At 42.0% G+C, this 14,652-nt stretch overlaps 1 long non-coding RNA gene across 1 annotated transcript; it reads right to left on the bottom strand.

Annotated features, from left to right (window-relative positions):
- Window positions 1–12,368: 12,368 nt before the first annotated feature.
- LOC115158800 (uncharacterized) lies at window positions 12,369–13,607 on the bottom strand. Its single transcript, XR_003868740.1, has 2 exons — window positions 12,650–13,607; window positions 12,369–12,553 (listed from the first exon to the last, which is right to left on the bottom strand). It is a non-coding gene; the product is annotated as an uncharacterized LOC115158800 (long non-coding RNA).
- Window positions 13,608–14,652: the final 1,045 nt, after the last annotated feature.

The raw sequence follows: 14,652 nt of genomic DNA, 5'->3' as shown, positions 1-14,652 counted from the left end.
GGGTACCTGGCCTGTCCACAGGGGGTACTAGGACCTGGGGGTACCTGGCCTGTCCACAGGGGGTACTAGGTAGGACATGGGGGTACCTGGCCTGTCCACAGGGTTTACTAGAACCCTTGGTGGTACTTGCCCTATCCACAGGAGGTACTTGTGAAGACTCATGAGATCATAGGCCTACTGCTAAAATGCACATGAGGGAGTTCTTCAGGGTTACTCCGGGGCAGAGCAGAATTCAGTTGGTGGCACAGTAACTGAAAAAGGTCTGGAACCAGTCCCCTACAGTAATGTAGTTCTTGATAAAGATCAACAGTGAAGGACTACCTCATGTTTTCCCAATAAGGGGGCTGTGCAGAGAACAATCAGACAATGTTCTTCAGACACAGTCGCCCTGTTTCTACACTGAAAAAACGGGAGAAGGTGGGCCGTCAAATTTACGGGGGTACCTGGCCTATCCACAGGGGGTACTAGGACATGTGGGTACCTGGCCTATCCACAAGGGGTACTAGGTAGGACATGGGGGTACCTGGCCTATCCAGAGGGGGTACTAGGACCTGGGGGTACCTGGCCTATCCACAGGGGGTATTAGGACCTGGGGGTACTTGGCACAGTAACTGAAAAAGGTCTGGAACCAGTCCCCTACAGTAATGTAGTTCTTGATAAAGATCAACAGTGAAGGACTACCTCATGTTTTCCCAATAAGGGGGCTGTGCATTGAACACAATCAGACAATGTTCTTCACCCTGTTTCTAGACAACTTTGATGTGTTATTTCTTACATTATTCTTACATTTATTTTCTCAGGACGTTTCCATGTGTGTATTGTTTTTTGTATTGCTAGGTATTACTGCACTGTTGAAGCTAGAAACTAAAGCATTTCACTGCACCTGCGATATCATCTGCAAATCTGTGTACGTGACCAATAAACTTTTAATTTGATTTTGATTTGATATCAGCTCTTGTCTAATCAAGCCAGTTCTCAAGCCTTCTCAGGACGTGGAGGCTTGTATTCTTTAAAATGTTCATAGATATAACATTCTTTCATGTTTTAAAAGCCTTATCTAGAATGTTCAAACATTTTATGTGTTAATCCCAAATCCCGCTCATGTCTGACAGTTTGCAACAGTTCCATGCTCATGCCCCATACATCAGAAGGTAAACTGTTACTGCCCTCTGTTGGTGGTCTGAAATCCTGTTAATAGACCCCTTTTTGTGTTAGCAAACATTGCTGCACAAGGACGATGCTGCACAAGTTGGTGTCAGAACAAAGGGAGTTCTTATAGATACCAGCAAATAAAGCCTCTATTTACATGTTGCTTATGAGTACATTTCACTCTACTTTTGGATTATAAATGGATTTTAAGGCTCGAATGAATGTCCTGCTTAATATGTTTGTGTCATCGCAAATCAACTGCATTATACTTAAAGAAACACTTCAACCAGTATAATAGCTCTTCAGCTAGCTTTTGCTACAGCCTATATCAATGAGCTTTAGCATTCTAGCTAGCAACTGTCGCATCCAAAATAGGGATTTTGCAAAGATCACAACCAAATATAATCTTAGTGACTGTTCAAGCAAGAATCTAAACATCATTGCAAGTGTATGAGAACCTCAAAGTGATTTTGTTTAGAAGTAATAAAAACGTATAGGCTATATTGAATGGGCGCAGATGGCGATGGCTTTCTTACTGCCGCCAAGAGTTGCACGCATCTGTGCGTGATGTCAGTGTGTACTGGAAAAGGATCTACGGGGCAAAGTATTTCATGATTTGGTGCTCAGGACCATGTTTCATTTTTATTAACCCCCCCATAGAGATCCCGCATTTACAAAATTATACTGATTGGCCAGATGGTGGCGCTATAACAAGCGATTGAAAATGCACGTTTTGAAGGGTCACGTCTCCAATTCTGTTTGACCTAAAAGTCATGAAAATTGGTAAATAGTTCCCTCTCTTCACAAGGAACAATTTGGCCTTAGGCACCTATACCTACAAGGTCTGCAGTGATGAATTTTCCTCCATTTTGAATGTTGAGAAGAACACTAAAAATGCTACTCCTCTGGTACAGAATGACTGATCTGCATGAAAGTTGATATGTGGCATCTATGGACAAAGGTCTCTCAACACACTATCATCTCCAATAGGGATCAGAGTATTTCTGACAGTAGTTACTATCATCTCCAATAGGGATTAGAGTATTTCTGACAGTAGTTACTATCATCTCCAATAAGGCAATTTGGATCCCCAAAAAAGGGTGACACAGTGACGAGATCTGTCAGGTCATTCAAGTTTACTTCTGTGGTCGTATGACCATCTGGTGGAGGGAAGATACATCTGTTTCACACAATCTCCTTACCAACAGACTCAGCAACACCCCCTAACAGCAGAGTATTGGCCCAATGCTCTAACCACTAGGCTACCTGCTGCCCCTAACAGCAGAGTACTGGCCCAATGCTCTAACCACTAGGCTACGTGCCGCCCCTAACAGCAGAGTACTGGCCCAATGCTCTAACCACTAGGCTACCTGCTGCCCCTAACAGCAGAGTACTGTCCCAATGCTCTAAGTGTCAGATATAGAGATGAAATGTATTACATTTTGAGTTTGCATCCCAATATTACACTTTATATACACTACCATTCAAATGTTTGGGGTCACTTAGAAATGTCCTTGTTTGTGAAAGAAAAGCACATTTTTTTGTCCATTTAAATATCATCAAATTGATCAGAAATACAGTGTAGACATTGTTTATGTTGTAAATGACTATTGGAGCTGGAAACGGTTGATTTTGAATGGAATATCTACATAGGCGTACAGAGGCCCATTATCAGCAACCATCACTCCTGTGTTCCAATGGCACGTTGTGTTAGCTAATACAAGTTTATCATTTTAAAAGGCTAATTGATCATTAGAAAACCCTTTTGCAATTATGTTAGCACAGCTGAAAACTGTTGTTCTGATTAAAGAAGCAATACAACTGAGCTTTCTTTAGACTAGTTGAGTATCTGGAGCATCAACATTTGTGGATTCGATTACAGGCTCAAAATGACAAGAAACAAATAACTTTCTTCTGCAACTCATCAGTCTATTCTTGTTCTGAGAAATGAAGGCTATTCCATGCAAGAAATTGCCAAGAAACTAAAGATCTCGTACAACGCTGTGTACTACTCCCTTCAGAGAACATCGCAAACTGGCTCCAACCAGAATAGAAAGAGGAGTGGGAGGCCCAAGGGCACAACTGAGCAAGAGGACAAGTACATTAGAGTTTCTAGTTTGAGAAACAGACGCCTCACAAGTCCTCAACTGGCAGCTTCATTAAATAGTACCCGCAAAACACCAGTCTCAATGTCAACAGTGAAGAGGCGACTCCGGGATGCTGGCCTTCTAGGCAGAGTTGCAAAGAAAAAGCCATATCTCAGACTGGCCAATAAAAACAAAAGATTAAGATGGGCAAAAGAACACAGACACTGGACAGAAGAACTCTGCCTAGAAAGCCAGTATCCTGGAGTCGCCTCTTCACTGTTGATGTTGAGACTGGTGTTTTGAGGGTACTATTTAATGAATCTGCCAGATAAAACATGGTCCTGAGAACCAAATCATGAAATACTTTTCCCAATAGATCATTTTCCAGTACACACTGACATCACGCACAGATGCGCGCAACTCTTGGCGGCAGTAAGAAAGCCATCGCCATCGGCGCCCATTCAATATAGCCTATACGTTTTTATTACTTCTAAACAAAATGACTTTGAGGTTCTCATACACTTACAATGATGTTTTGATTCTTGCTTGAACAGTCGCTAAGATTATATTTGCTTGTGATCTTTGCAAAATAACTATTTTGGATGCTACAGTTGCTAGCTAGAATGCTAAAGCTCATTGATATAGGCTGTAGCAAAAGCTAGCTAAAGAGCCATCATACTGGTTGAAGTGTTGAAGTGTTTCTTTAAGTATAATGCAGTTGATTTGCGATGACAAACATTATATTAAGCAGGACATTCAAAAGAGCCTTAAAATCCAATTATATTCCAAAAGTAGAGTGAAATGCACTCATAAGCAACATGTAAATAGAGGCTTTTTTCTATAAGAACTCCCTTTGTTCTGACACCAACTTGTGCGCATCGTCCTCGTGCAGCAATGTTTGCAAACACAGAAAGGCGTCTATGAACAGGATTTCAGACCACCAACAGAGGGCAGTAACAGTTTACCTACTGATGTATGGGGCATGAGCACGGGACTGTTGCAAACTGTCAGACATGAGCGAGATTTGGGATTAACACATAAAATGTTTATCATTTAACATAAAATCTTTGAACATTCTAGATAAGGCATTCTAGATAACATGTAAGCATGTTATATCTATGAACATTTTGAAGAATACAAGCCTCCACGTCCTGAGAAGGCTCGAGAAGTGGCTTGATTAGACTATAGATAATATCATATCAAATCAAATTAAACTTTATTGGTCGCGTACACATATTTGCAGAAGATATCGCAGGTGCAGCGAAATGCTTTTGTTTCTAGCTTCAACAGTGCAGGAATACCTAGCAATACAAACATGAGGTAGTCCTTCACTGTTGAGCTTTATCAAAAACTACATTACTGTAGGGTAGTGGTTCCAGACCTTTCACGATTACTGTGCCACCAACTGAATTTTGCTCTGCCCGGAGTAGTCCTGAAGTGCCCCCTCATATGCATTTTACCAGTATTACTATGGTCTCATGAGTTTTCTCAAGTATCCCCTGTGGATAGACCAAGTACCCCCAACCAGGGGTTTTTAAGTAAGCATTTCACTGTTGTATTTTGCGCATGTGACAAATACAATTTAATTTGATTTTGTCAACCACTTTGAAATAAATGTTGATGACATCCGCTACTCATTCGCTCAGTTCACTGGTCTAACTCACACAGAACTACCCTACGCCTTTAACCTCTTTCTCCACTTGACATCCTGCGACTAGTTAGGTCTGACCACCCGACAACCTGCCCGCTCGACCCCATCCCCTCCTCCCTTATCCAGACGATCTCTGGAGACCTTCTCCCATTCCTCACTTCCCTCATCAACTCATCCCTAACCACTGGCTGCCTCCCCTTCTCCAGACCATCTCTGGAGACCTTCTCCCATTCTTCACTTCCCTCACCAACTCATCCCTGACCACTGGCTGCGTCCCCTCTGACTTCAAGATGGCCCGAGTCTTTTCCCTCCTTAAGAAACCAAAACTCGACTCATCTGATGTCAAAAACTATTGACCTGTATCTCTTCTTTCTTTTCTTTCCAAAACCCTTGAGCGTGCTGTCTCTGATCAACTTTCAAGTTATCTCTCTCAGAACAATCTTCCAGACCCGAACCAGTCAGGCTTCAAGACAGGTCACTCAACAGAGACTGCTCTTCTGTGTCCCGGAGGCTCTCCGCGCTGCCAAAGCTGACTCTCTCTACTACATTCTCATCCTCCTAGATCTATCCGCTGTCTTCAACACCGTGAACCATCAGATCCTCCTCTCCACCCTCTCAGGGCTGGGCGTCTCACTCTCTGCACAATCTTGGATTGCATCCTACCTGGCAGGCCGTTCCTACCTGGTGATGTGGCGAGGATCTGTCTGCACCACATACTCTCACTACTGGTGTCCCCCAGAGCATGGTTCTAGGCTCTCTTCTCGCTACACTAAGTCACTCGGCTCCGTCATATCCTCACATGGTCTCTCCTATCATTGCTATGCGGATACTTTTCTCCTTCCCCCCTTCTGACACCCAGGTAGCAACACGTATCTCTATGTCCCTGGCAGATATCTCAACTTGGATGTCGACCCACCACCTTAAGCTGAACCTTGACAAGACAGAACTGCTTTTCCTCCCGGGGAAGGCCTGCCCGCTCAAAGACCTCCATCACGGTTGACAACTCCACAGTGTCTGCCTCCCAGAGTGCAAATAACCTTGGTGTGACCCTGGACAACACCCTGTCGTTCTCTGCAAATATCAAAGCACTGACCCGCTCCTGCAGGTTCTTGCTCTACACTATCTGTAGATTACTACCCTACCTCACACAGGAAGCGGCGCAGGCCCTAATCCAGGCACTAGTCTTCTCCTGTCTGGACTACTGCAACTCGCTGTTGGCTGGGCTCGCCGCTTGTGCCATTAAACCCCTGCAACTTATCCAGAACGCTGCAGCCCGCCTGGTTTTCAACCTTCCTAAGTTCTCTGTCACTCCACTCCTCCGCACGCTCCACTGGCTTCCAGTCGAAGCTCACATCCACTACAAGACCATGGTGCTTACCTACGGAACAGCAACAGAAACTGCCCCTCTATACCTTCAGGCTATGCTCAAACCCTACACCCCAACCCGAGCACTCCGTTCTGCCACCTCAGGTCTCTTGGCCCTCTCTAACTTGCTAGCTAACTAATGTTATGATGCTTGTGCATGACATCGTCTGCAATCACTTTGCAGCAGCATTTAGTGCGCCAATTTTTTTTCTTGTGAGGCAAAAGTTACAGTTTTTCATGACATATTTAAGATCTAATGATTATACACCTAATCCTATGAGATTGGTGCTTTCATGCAGTTTAACAGTTTGCCCATGGCTGCCTCCATGTTGTAAAACGTGGTGCAAAGGTGACATACAGACTTATTGAAATGGGATGTGGAGTTCATTTTAGCATTTGAACAGTGTTACTTTATATTATGGGTGTCCATTTATCAATAAATAAAAAAAGATTTTACAAAAATAATAATTCAACGTATGAACTTTTATGTTCACTAATTCTCTGTTTTAGAGAACGAGAGGTTTTACCTACATAACACGACCCACATGGACATTTAATCATGTAGATAATATGGGTGATGGAGCATGCTATAATGTCATTTATTTGAAACCGTTTTCCTGTATGTGGCTGGCAAAAATATTCACACTTCATCATGGTGTTGCACTGTGCACAGCCTCTGCATTTATAGCACTCAGAAGAGAGCGTAAAAGAGCCTGGCTCATTTTCTTTTGTGGCTGGCAGTTGGCATGGACCAATTTGTCACGTAAACTGCTACCTCTCTTATATACAGTTGAAGTCGGAAGTTAACATACACCTTAGCCAAACACATTTAAACTCAGTTTTTCACAATTCCTGACATTTAATCCTAGTAAAAATCCCCTGTCTTAGGTCAGTTAGGATCACCACTTTATTTTAAGAATGTGAAATGTCAGAATAATAGTAGAGAGAATGATTTATTTCAGCTTTTATTTCTTTCATCACATTCCACTGGGTCAGAAGTTATTTGGTATTTGGTAGCATTGCCTTTGTTTAAATTTGGTCAAACGTTTCAGGTAGCCTTCCACAAGCTTCCCACAATAAGTTGGGTGAATTTTGGCCCATTCCTCCTGACAGAGCTGGTGTAACTGAGTCAGGTTTGTAGGCCTCCTTGCTCGCACACGCTTTTTCAGTTCTGCCCATAAATTTTCTACAGGATTGTGGTCAGGGCTTTGTGATGGCCACTCCAATACCTTGACTTTGTTGTCCTTAAGCCATTTTGCCACACCTTTGGAAGTATGCTTGGGGTCATTGTCCATTTGGAAGACCTATTTGCGACCAAGCTTTAACTTCCTGACTGATGTCTTGAGATGTTGCTTCAATATATCCACATCATTTTCCTCCCTCATGACGCCATCTTTTGTGAAGTGCACCTGTCCCTCCTGCAGCAAAGCACCCCCACAACATGATGCTGCCACCCCCGTGCTTCACGGTTGGGATGGGGTTCCTCGGCTTGCAAGCCTCCCCCTTTTTCCTCCAAACATAACGATGGTCATTATGGCCAAACAGTTCTATTTTTGTTTCATCAGACCAGAGGACATTTCTCCAAAAAGTACGATCTTTGTCCCCATGTGCAGTTGCAAACCGTAGTCTGGCTTTTTTATGGCGTTTTTTGAGCAGTGGCTTCTTCTTTGCTGAGCGGCCTTTCAGGTTATGTCGATATAGGACTCGTTTTACTGTGGACATAGATACTTTTGTACCTGTTTCCTCCAGCATCTTCACAAGGTCCTTTGCTGTTGTTCTGGGAATGATTTGCACTTTTCGCACTAAAGTACGTTCATCTCTAGGAGACAGAATGCATCTCCTTCCTGAGCGGTATGACAGCTGCGTGGTCCCATGGTGTTTATACTTGCGAACTATTGTTTGTACAGATGAACGTGGTACCTTCAGGTGTTTGGAAATTGCTCCCAAGGATGAACCAGACTTGTGGAAGTCTACAATTTTTTCTGAGGTCTTGGCTGATTTCTTCTGATTTTCCCATGATGTCAAGCAAAGAGGCACTGAGATTGAAGGTAGGCCTTGAAATACATCCACAGTTACACCTCCAATTGACTCAAATGATGTCAATTAGCCTATCTGAAGCTTCTAAAGCCATGACATCATTTTCTGGAACTTTCCAAACTGTTTAAAGGCACAGTCAACTTAGTGTATGTAAACTTCTGACCCACTGGAATTGTGATACAGTGAATTATAAGTGAAATAAACTGTTGGAAAAATGACTTGTGTCATGCACAAAGTAGATGTCCTAACCGACTTGCCAAAATTATAGTTTGTTTACAAGAAATGTGTGGAGTTGTTGAAAAACTAGTTTTAATGACTCCAACCTAAGTGTATGTAAACTTCCGACTTCAACTGTACTATAAGTGGTGAGTTCTCAAATTCAGCTGGAAAAGCTGGGTATAACGATTAAACATGCCAGTGATTCATGACAGCATCTCCTACTTTGGTACCGTGGTAAACATTACAGAGTGTTGTTTAGCTCTAGTGGGTCTTATTTGTAGAAGTGAATCTCCAGTTTCCCTCATGCCAAATTAAGAGCTTCATCCACACATTGTGGAGAGTAGCCTCTTCACAAAATGGCCTCCAAGGTTCTTTCAAGAACCCCATAGGAGGTGGGGTTCATCGAGGAACCTCCTTAGTTGGTGGGGGTTCTTTCAGGAACCTAACTGCCCAACTGAAATATTTGGATTTTAATTTGAAAGGACAGCAGGTGCAGGCACTTAACTTGTAAAGATCTCCTCAATTTAAGGTAAGTTTTGTCCCTTGTATGATCTAAATTGATATTGTTTTATGATGATACCATCTATCTTTTCATATTTGTGCAAATATCAATCAACAAAGAGGTAAGAATATGCCCCCAAGAAAATGTTGAAGGCTAGCTGTATTGGGTGCAGATGACTGAACTGCTCACTTTAGTGTCTGTGTCTGCAGGTATACAGACGAGGAGGCAGACAAAGGTATGTCAATTGGTATTTGTATGTTATGCTCATCACATTTTCCATCCTCCTCCCTTACCTCTTCAATGAATATCCCATAGGCCTCTACATTATGGACAAGGTATGTGTATGAAAACCATTATCAAAACTGTTTTTTTGTCATTCACATTCAGCACAAAAGCCAAGGTATAAATACTGTCATGTTCTGTTAATCATCTGTAATTACAATTTTTTGGGATTCACAGACTTCCCCATCTCTCTGATGAATTTAACATAGTATTATTATGATTACTTGGGGGGGGGGGGGGGGGGGTGTCAAGAAATGTACCCCAAAAGGTTCTTTGAGTATCCATTAAAAGGGGGGGTATTTGAACTTATAGGGGTTCCCCCAGAGTTTCAATTTGAAGAACCCCTAAAGATACTCCAGGAACATTTTATTTTATACTGCTGCCAAGAGTTGCACGCATCTGTGTGTGATGTCAGTGTGTACTGGAAAAGGATCTATTGGGCAACGTATTTCATGATTTTGTGCTCAGGACCATGTTTCATCTTCGTTGTCCCCCACAATGACATTTGAGAAGGAGACTGTGGATCTGTCTCCGTCCTTAAGCATGTTCGTACGTTGTTTCATCACACGTAATATCTCAGACAGCACTGGCACGATTTGGTGAATGATGCATCTTGCCATAGAGATCCGGCATTAACAAAATTATACTGATTGGCCAGATGGTGGCAATATAACAAGCGATTGAAAATGAAGACTTTGAAAGGTCATGCCCCTAACCAGGGTTGGGTAGGTTACTTTCTAAATGTAATCCGTTACAGTTACCTTTCCAAAATTGATATCAGTAATGTAACTTTTGGATTACCCAAACACTGATTACATTCCATTACTTTTAGATTACTGTCCCCTTAAGAGGCATTAGAAGAAGTCAAAAATCCATGTTACCAATTGAACGACATCTATTGCAGGATAAATCAATGTTAAAGTTTACATAGCTGGCCATATATGGATGTTACATTTTACTTTATGGGTTGGTTATGTAGGCTTCTAACCCATCACTTTCTACTACATATAATAATATGATTAAATGATGAGACTGGTTTTTAATGTAAAGATATCAGAATTGCAGTCATTCCAATAAATGTTCTACCCCTTGATCTTTAAGAATAGGACTTGGAAATATGGAAGTATAGATTAGCCAAATGCTGCACTCATGGAATGGCATGCTATGCCAAGAGTGTGCAAAGCTGTCAAGGCAAAGGATGGCTACTTTGAAGAATCAAAAATATATATTTTGATTTGTTTAACACATTTTTGGTTACTACATGATTCCTATGTGTTATTTCATAGTTGCGATGTCTTCACTATTATTCTACAATGTAGAAAACAGTAAAAATAAAGAAAAACCCTTGAATGAGTAGGTGTGTCTAAACTTTTGACTGGTACTGTATATATCATTTAAGTTTAAAAATGGATGTAGCAACTATAGTTAGACTTAAAAGGGGCAATCAAAAGTTTGAGCAATAAAAGCCCCACTTTTATTCAATAGGCTGGGATCCGTGCTATGCAGCTGTTGCAAGAGCGCATTTTTCATTGTTTTTGAAACCGGTGGACAGCCAATGATTGATAGGTAGCTTAAACTACTTGAATTCAACCATTATTGGGTTCAAATACACATTTAGATTTGTGAACAGCCATCAACAACAACCACAATCCTCCGTAAGGCGCAAATAGCTAAATGAGGGAGCAGCAGTTTGATTCACATAAATGCGCTATGTAGACCAATAATAAGTGATATCCGTATCGCCGTCATCCTTACCTCGAAGCGTTTATTCAAGTTGGATACTCTTTGGATGCCGACAGCAGTCGCACCATTGGAAGACATACAGTAGCTTGGACTGTAGCCTACAAAAGCCTATTCCTGCTGTTTCCCCCCGATCCATCAAACACATTTGGTGTGTAATCATAGTGGTCTTCCCTGTAGCTCAGTTGGTAGAGCATGGTGTTTGCAACACCAGGGTTGTGGGTTCGATTTCCACAGGGGGCCAGCACAGAAAAAAAATGTATGATATGTATGAAATGTATGCATTCACTACTGTAAGTCGCTCTGGATAAGAGCGTCTGCTAAATGACTAAAATGTAAAATGTAATGTAAATGTCTCTGACTTGTGGTCAGACTCGCTCAATGCTGATTTGAATGCCATTGAGAAAACAGAAGTGTCAGATTTTTTCCCGCAAACATGCTTTCTGAATTTCAAAGTAATCCTCGAAGTAATCATCTAGTTTTCCAAAAGTATCTAATCTGAATACAATATTTTTGCTGGTAATGTAACGGTGTAATTTTGTAAATGGTGGATTTCCTTACTCGGTATGTCAAACAGATCAATAGATACAAAGACATGTTTACTGTTGTCTTGTTTACTGTAGATATACAGCATATTGATGTCATCAAAAACCTGTCCTCCTATCTTACTGTATGCATTCAAGGAGCAAGTACAGAACATTAAAGTGCAGGGTTCACAGACCCAGAAAAAGTCTAGTCCTGGATTAAGAATCACTTTCAATTGAGATTACTCATTAGCAATGCTTTTAAATCCAGGAGTAGGTTTAATCTGGGTCCCTCAATCTGTCCGGGGCTAATACGTTACAAAAGAATATATGATTCATATGAACTGTATGGGAGGATACTCCATAGATCATTTTCCTGCAGTCAATTGACCCAAATCCCCCCCAGTGGGTGCTTCATGGGTATAATGTTATTAATCTTTCATCACTTATTTAATGCTTAAAAAAATAAAATAATTAACAGCGAGTGTTTCTATGTCAAATGGTTTTGTTATATTTCAGTCTTATGTGATGTATATAAAGTCTAAAATTAAGAAACTGAAAATGTAATACATTTCAACTCTATATCTGACATGGTACAGGTGTCTTCTTTTGTTAAGCCCATAACCATGTGTGTGAAGTGTATACTTCTGTTTCTAAGTAGATTTGTTTCAGACTACCCAGAAACACTGTGTGACCCTGATTTAGCCCACTGCAGTAAAAGGTTAATCAAGGTCATGTTTTAATAATATAAAGGCAAGTATCTTAATTTAATATTCTGTTTGCTTTGAAGGAAAAATGACTACACAACCACATTGGTCTTTGAGATGGTATTTTATTCATCAGGCTATAAACAACATTTTGAATCTCTGACATTCTCCATGGACTCATGACCCAAGGTACCTATTTACTAAGTGTTTGCTGCAGCAACTGTAGAAACAGCAGCCAGTACACCAAACAGTTATGTAGTAGCAGCCAAATACTTAATGAAGTCATCTTCCTATAAGGAAAAAGACAAGCAGAAAATAAATTATGGAGTGCATCTCCTCAAGCAAAGCATTAATTAGGATATTCTCTCAATTACTGGCATGGCTACCTGTTTGGATTTTGATTGTTTGATTTGCCATAACGGAGGAAAGTAACAAAATGCTCGCAGTTGTTTCCAAGGAGGCCATATTTTATTGTTGCCTATACTTTTGTCCACTTCCTTCTGAATGACAAAAGTATTCCTTGGATTGAACAGTTTGATTTAGGTGACTTTTGCAATCGTGACATTACAGGAAAGACTGCTGCTGGATGAACAAACCCAGAAGTAACGTGATCTTGAAGGCAACAATGGAGCGGTCAACAGCCCCCGAAGGTTGTTGAGAACCCAACGAACACAGTTTGGTTGCAGCTTTTATAGAGGAGTACATCCTCCTTAGTCTGGGTGACAAACAGATGTGGTATGTGAGAAAGGAGTAACCGCCAGCCAGATAGCATTGTCTGATGATGGCGCCAGAGGAGATGGCTGCCGTTTCACGGGCTCCCAACCATTTGTGCTATTGTGTTTTTTCGCATTATTTGTAACGTATTTTGTACATAATGGTTCTGTCACCGTCTCTTATGACCGAAAAGAGCTTCAGGATATCAGGACAGCGATTACTCACCTCGTACTGAACAAATACTTTTTCTTATCAAGTCTGACGCAAAGGATTTACTACAGACACCCGACAAGGCCCAAATCCCATCAGTTGCATGAAGAAGAGACAGTTATCGGGAACGTAGGTCGGGGTGCCTTGTAAGGATCCGAAGGAGAGCGAGTAATCCCCCTCTACCATCAGTCCTATTAGCCAACGTGCAATCATTAGAAAACAAAATGGATTAGCTCCGGTCAAGACTATCCTGTCAACGGGACATTAAAAACTGTAATATCTTATGTTTCACGAGTCGTGGCTGAACGACGACATGGATAACATACAGCTGGCTGGGTTCTGTCCATCTGCAAGATAGAACATCTGCCTCCGGTAAGACACGGGGTGGTGGTCTGTGTTTATTTGTAAATAACTGCTGGTGCACAAAATCTAATATTGAGGAAGTTAAGGTTTTGCTCGCCTGAGGTAGAGTATCTCATAAGCTGTAGACCGCACATTTTACCAAGAGAGTTCTCATTTATATTTTTCATAGCTGCCTATTTACAGAATGGTGTCGTCTGCGTAGAGGTGGATCAGAGACTCACCAGCAGCAAGAGGGACATCATTGATGTATACAGAGAAGAGAGTCGGCCCAAGAATTGAACCCTGCAGCACCCCCATAGCATTGAAACCAGGATGTGGCCAGACCAGTTTCCTCTCATCAGTTTTTGGCCTCAAGCCCAGAATTTTTTTTCAGACATTTATCTGTGTGAAACATACCAAACCAGTACATCTTCCTTAGTCTACGTGATAAACGACAGATGTGTGGAATGGGTCAAAGTGGAGCTTGCAAGCATAACGACCATATATGGAGGGGTTGTAATTTTCCACCACAGTGTGCACATGTCATTGTGTGTTTTGATGATGAGAGAAATAAAGAGACAGAGAGCAAACCAGATGCTCATGGAACAGTGGGTTACGATCATTCAATACGATCAAAGAGTTCTGACTCCACCGACCTTGTTCAGATATCAGTTTTACTATGGTGTTAGGGGCAGCAGGTAGCCTAGTGGTTAGAGCATTGGGCCAGTACTCTGCTGTTAGGGGCAGCAGGTAGCCTAGTGGTTAGAGCATTGGGCCAGTATTCTGCTGTTAGGGGCGGCAGGTAGCCTAGTGGTTAGAGCATTGGGCCAGTACTCTGCTGTTAGGGGCAGCAGGTAGCCTAGTGGTTAGAGCATTGGGCCAGTACTCTGCTGTTAGGGGCGGCAGGTAGCCTAGTGGTTAGAGCATTGGGCCAGTACCCTGCTGTTAGGGGCGGCAGGTAGCCTAGTGGTTAGAGCATTGGGCCAGTACTCTGCTGTTAGGGGCGGCAGGTAGTCTAGTGGTTAGAGCATTGGGCCAGTACTCTGCTGTTAGGGGCGGCAGGTAGCCTAGTGGTTAGAGCATTGGGCCAGTACTCTGCTGTTAGGGGCGGCAGGTAGCCTAG

The sequence above is a fragment of the Salmo trutta genome, chromosome 22, assembly GCF_901001165.1.
Source record: "Salmo trutta chromosome 22, fSalTru1.1, whole genome shotgun sequence".
Lineage (NCBI taxonomy): Eukaryota > Metazoa > Chordata > Actinopteri > Salmoniformes > Salmonidae > Salmo > Salmo trutta.
Note: the sequence above shows the minus strand (reverse complement) of the source record. Positions and strands in the feature narration are given on the sequence as shown.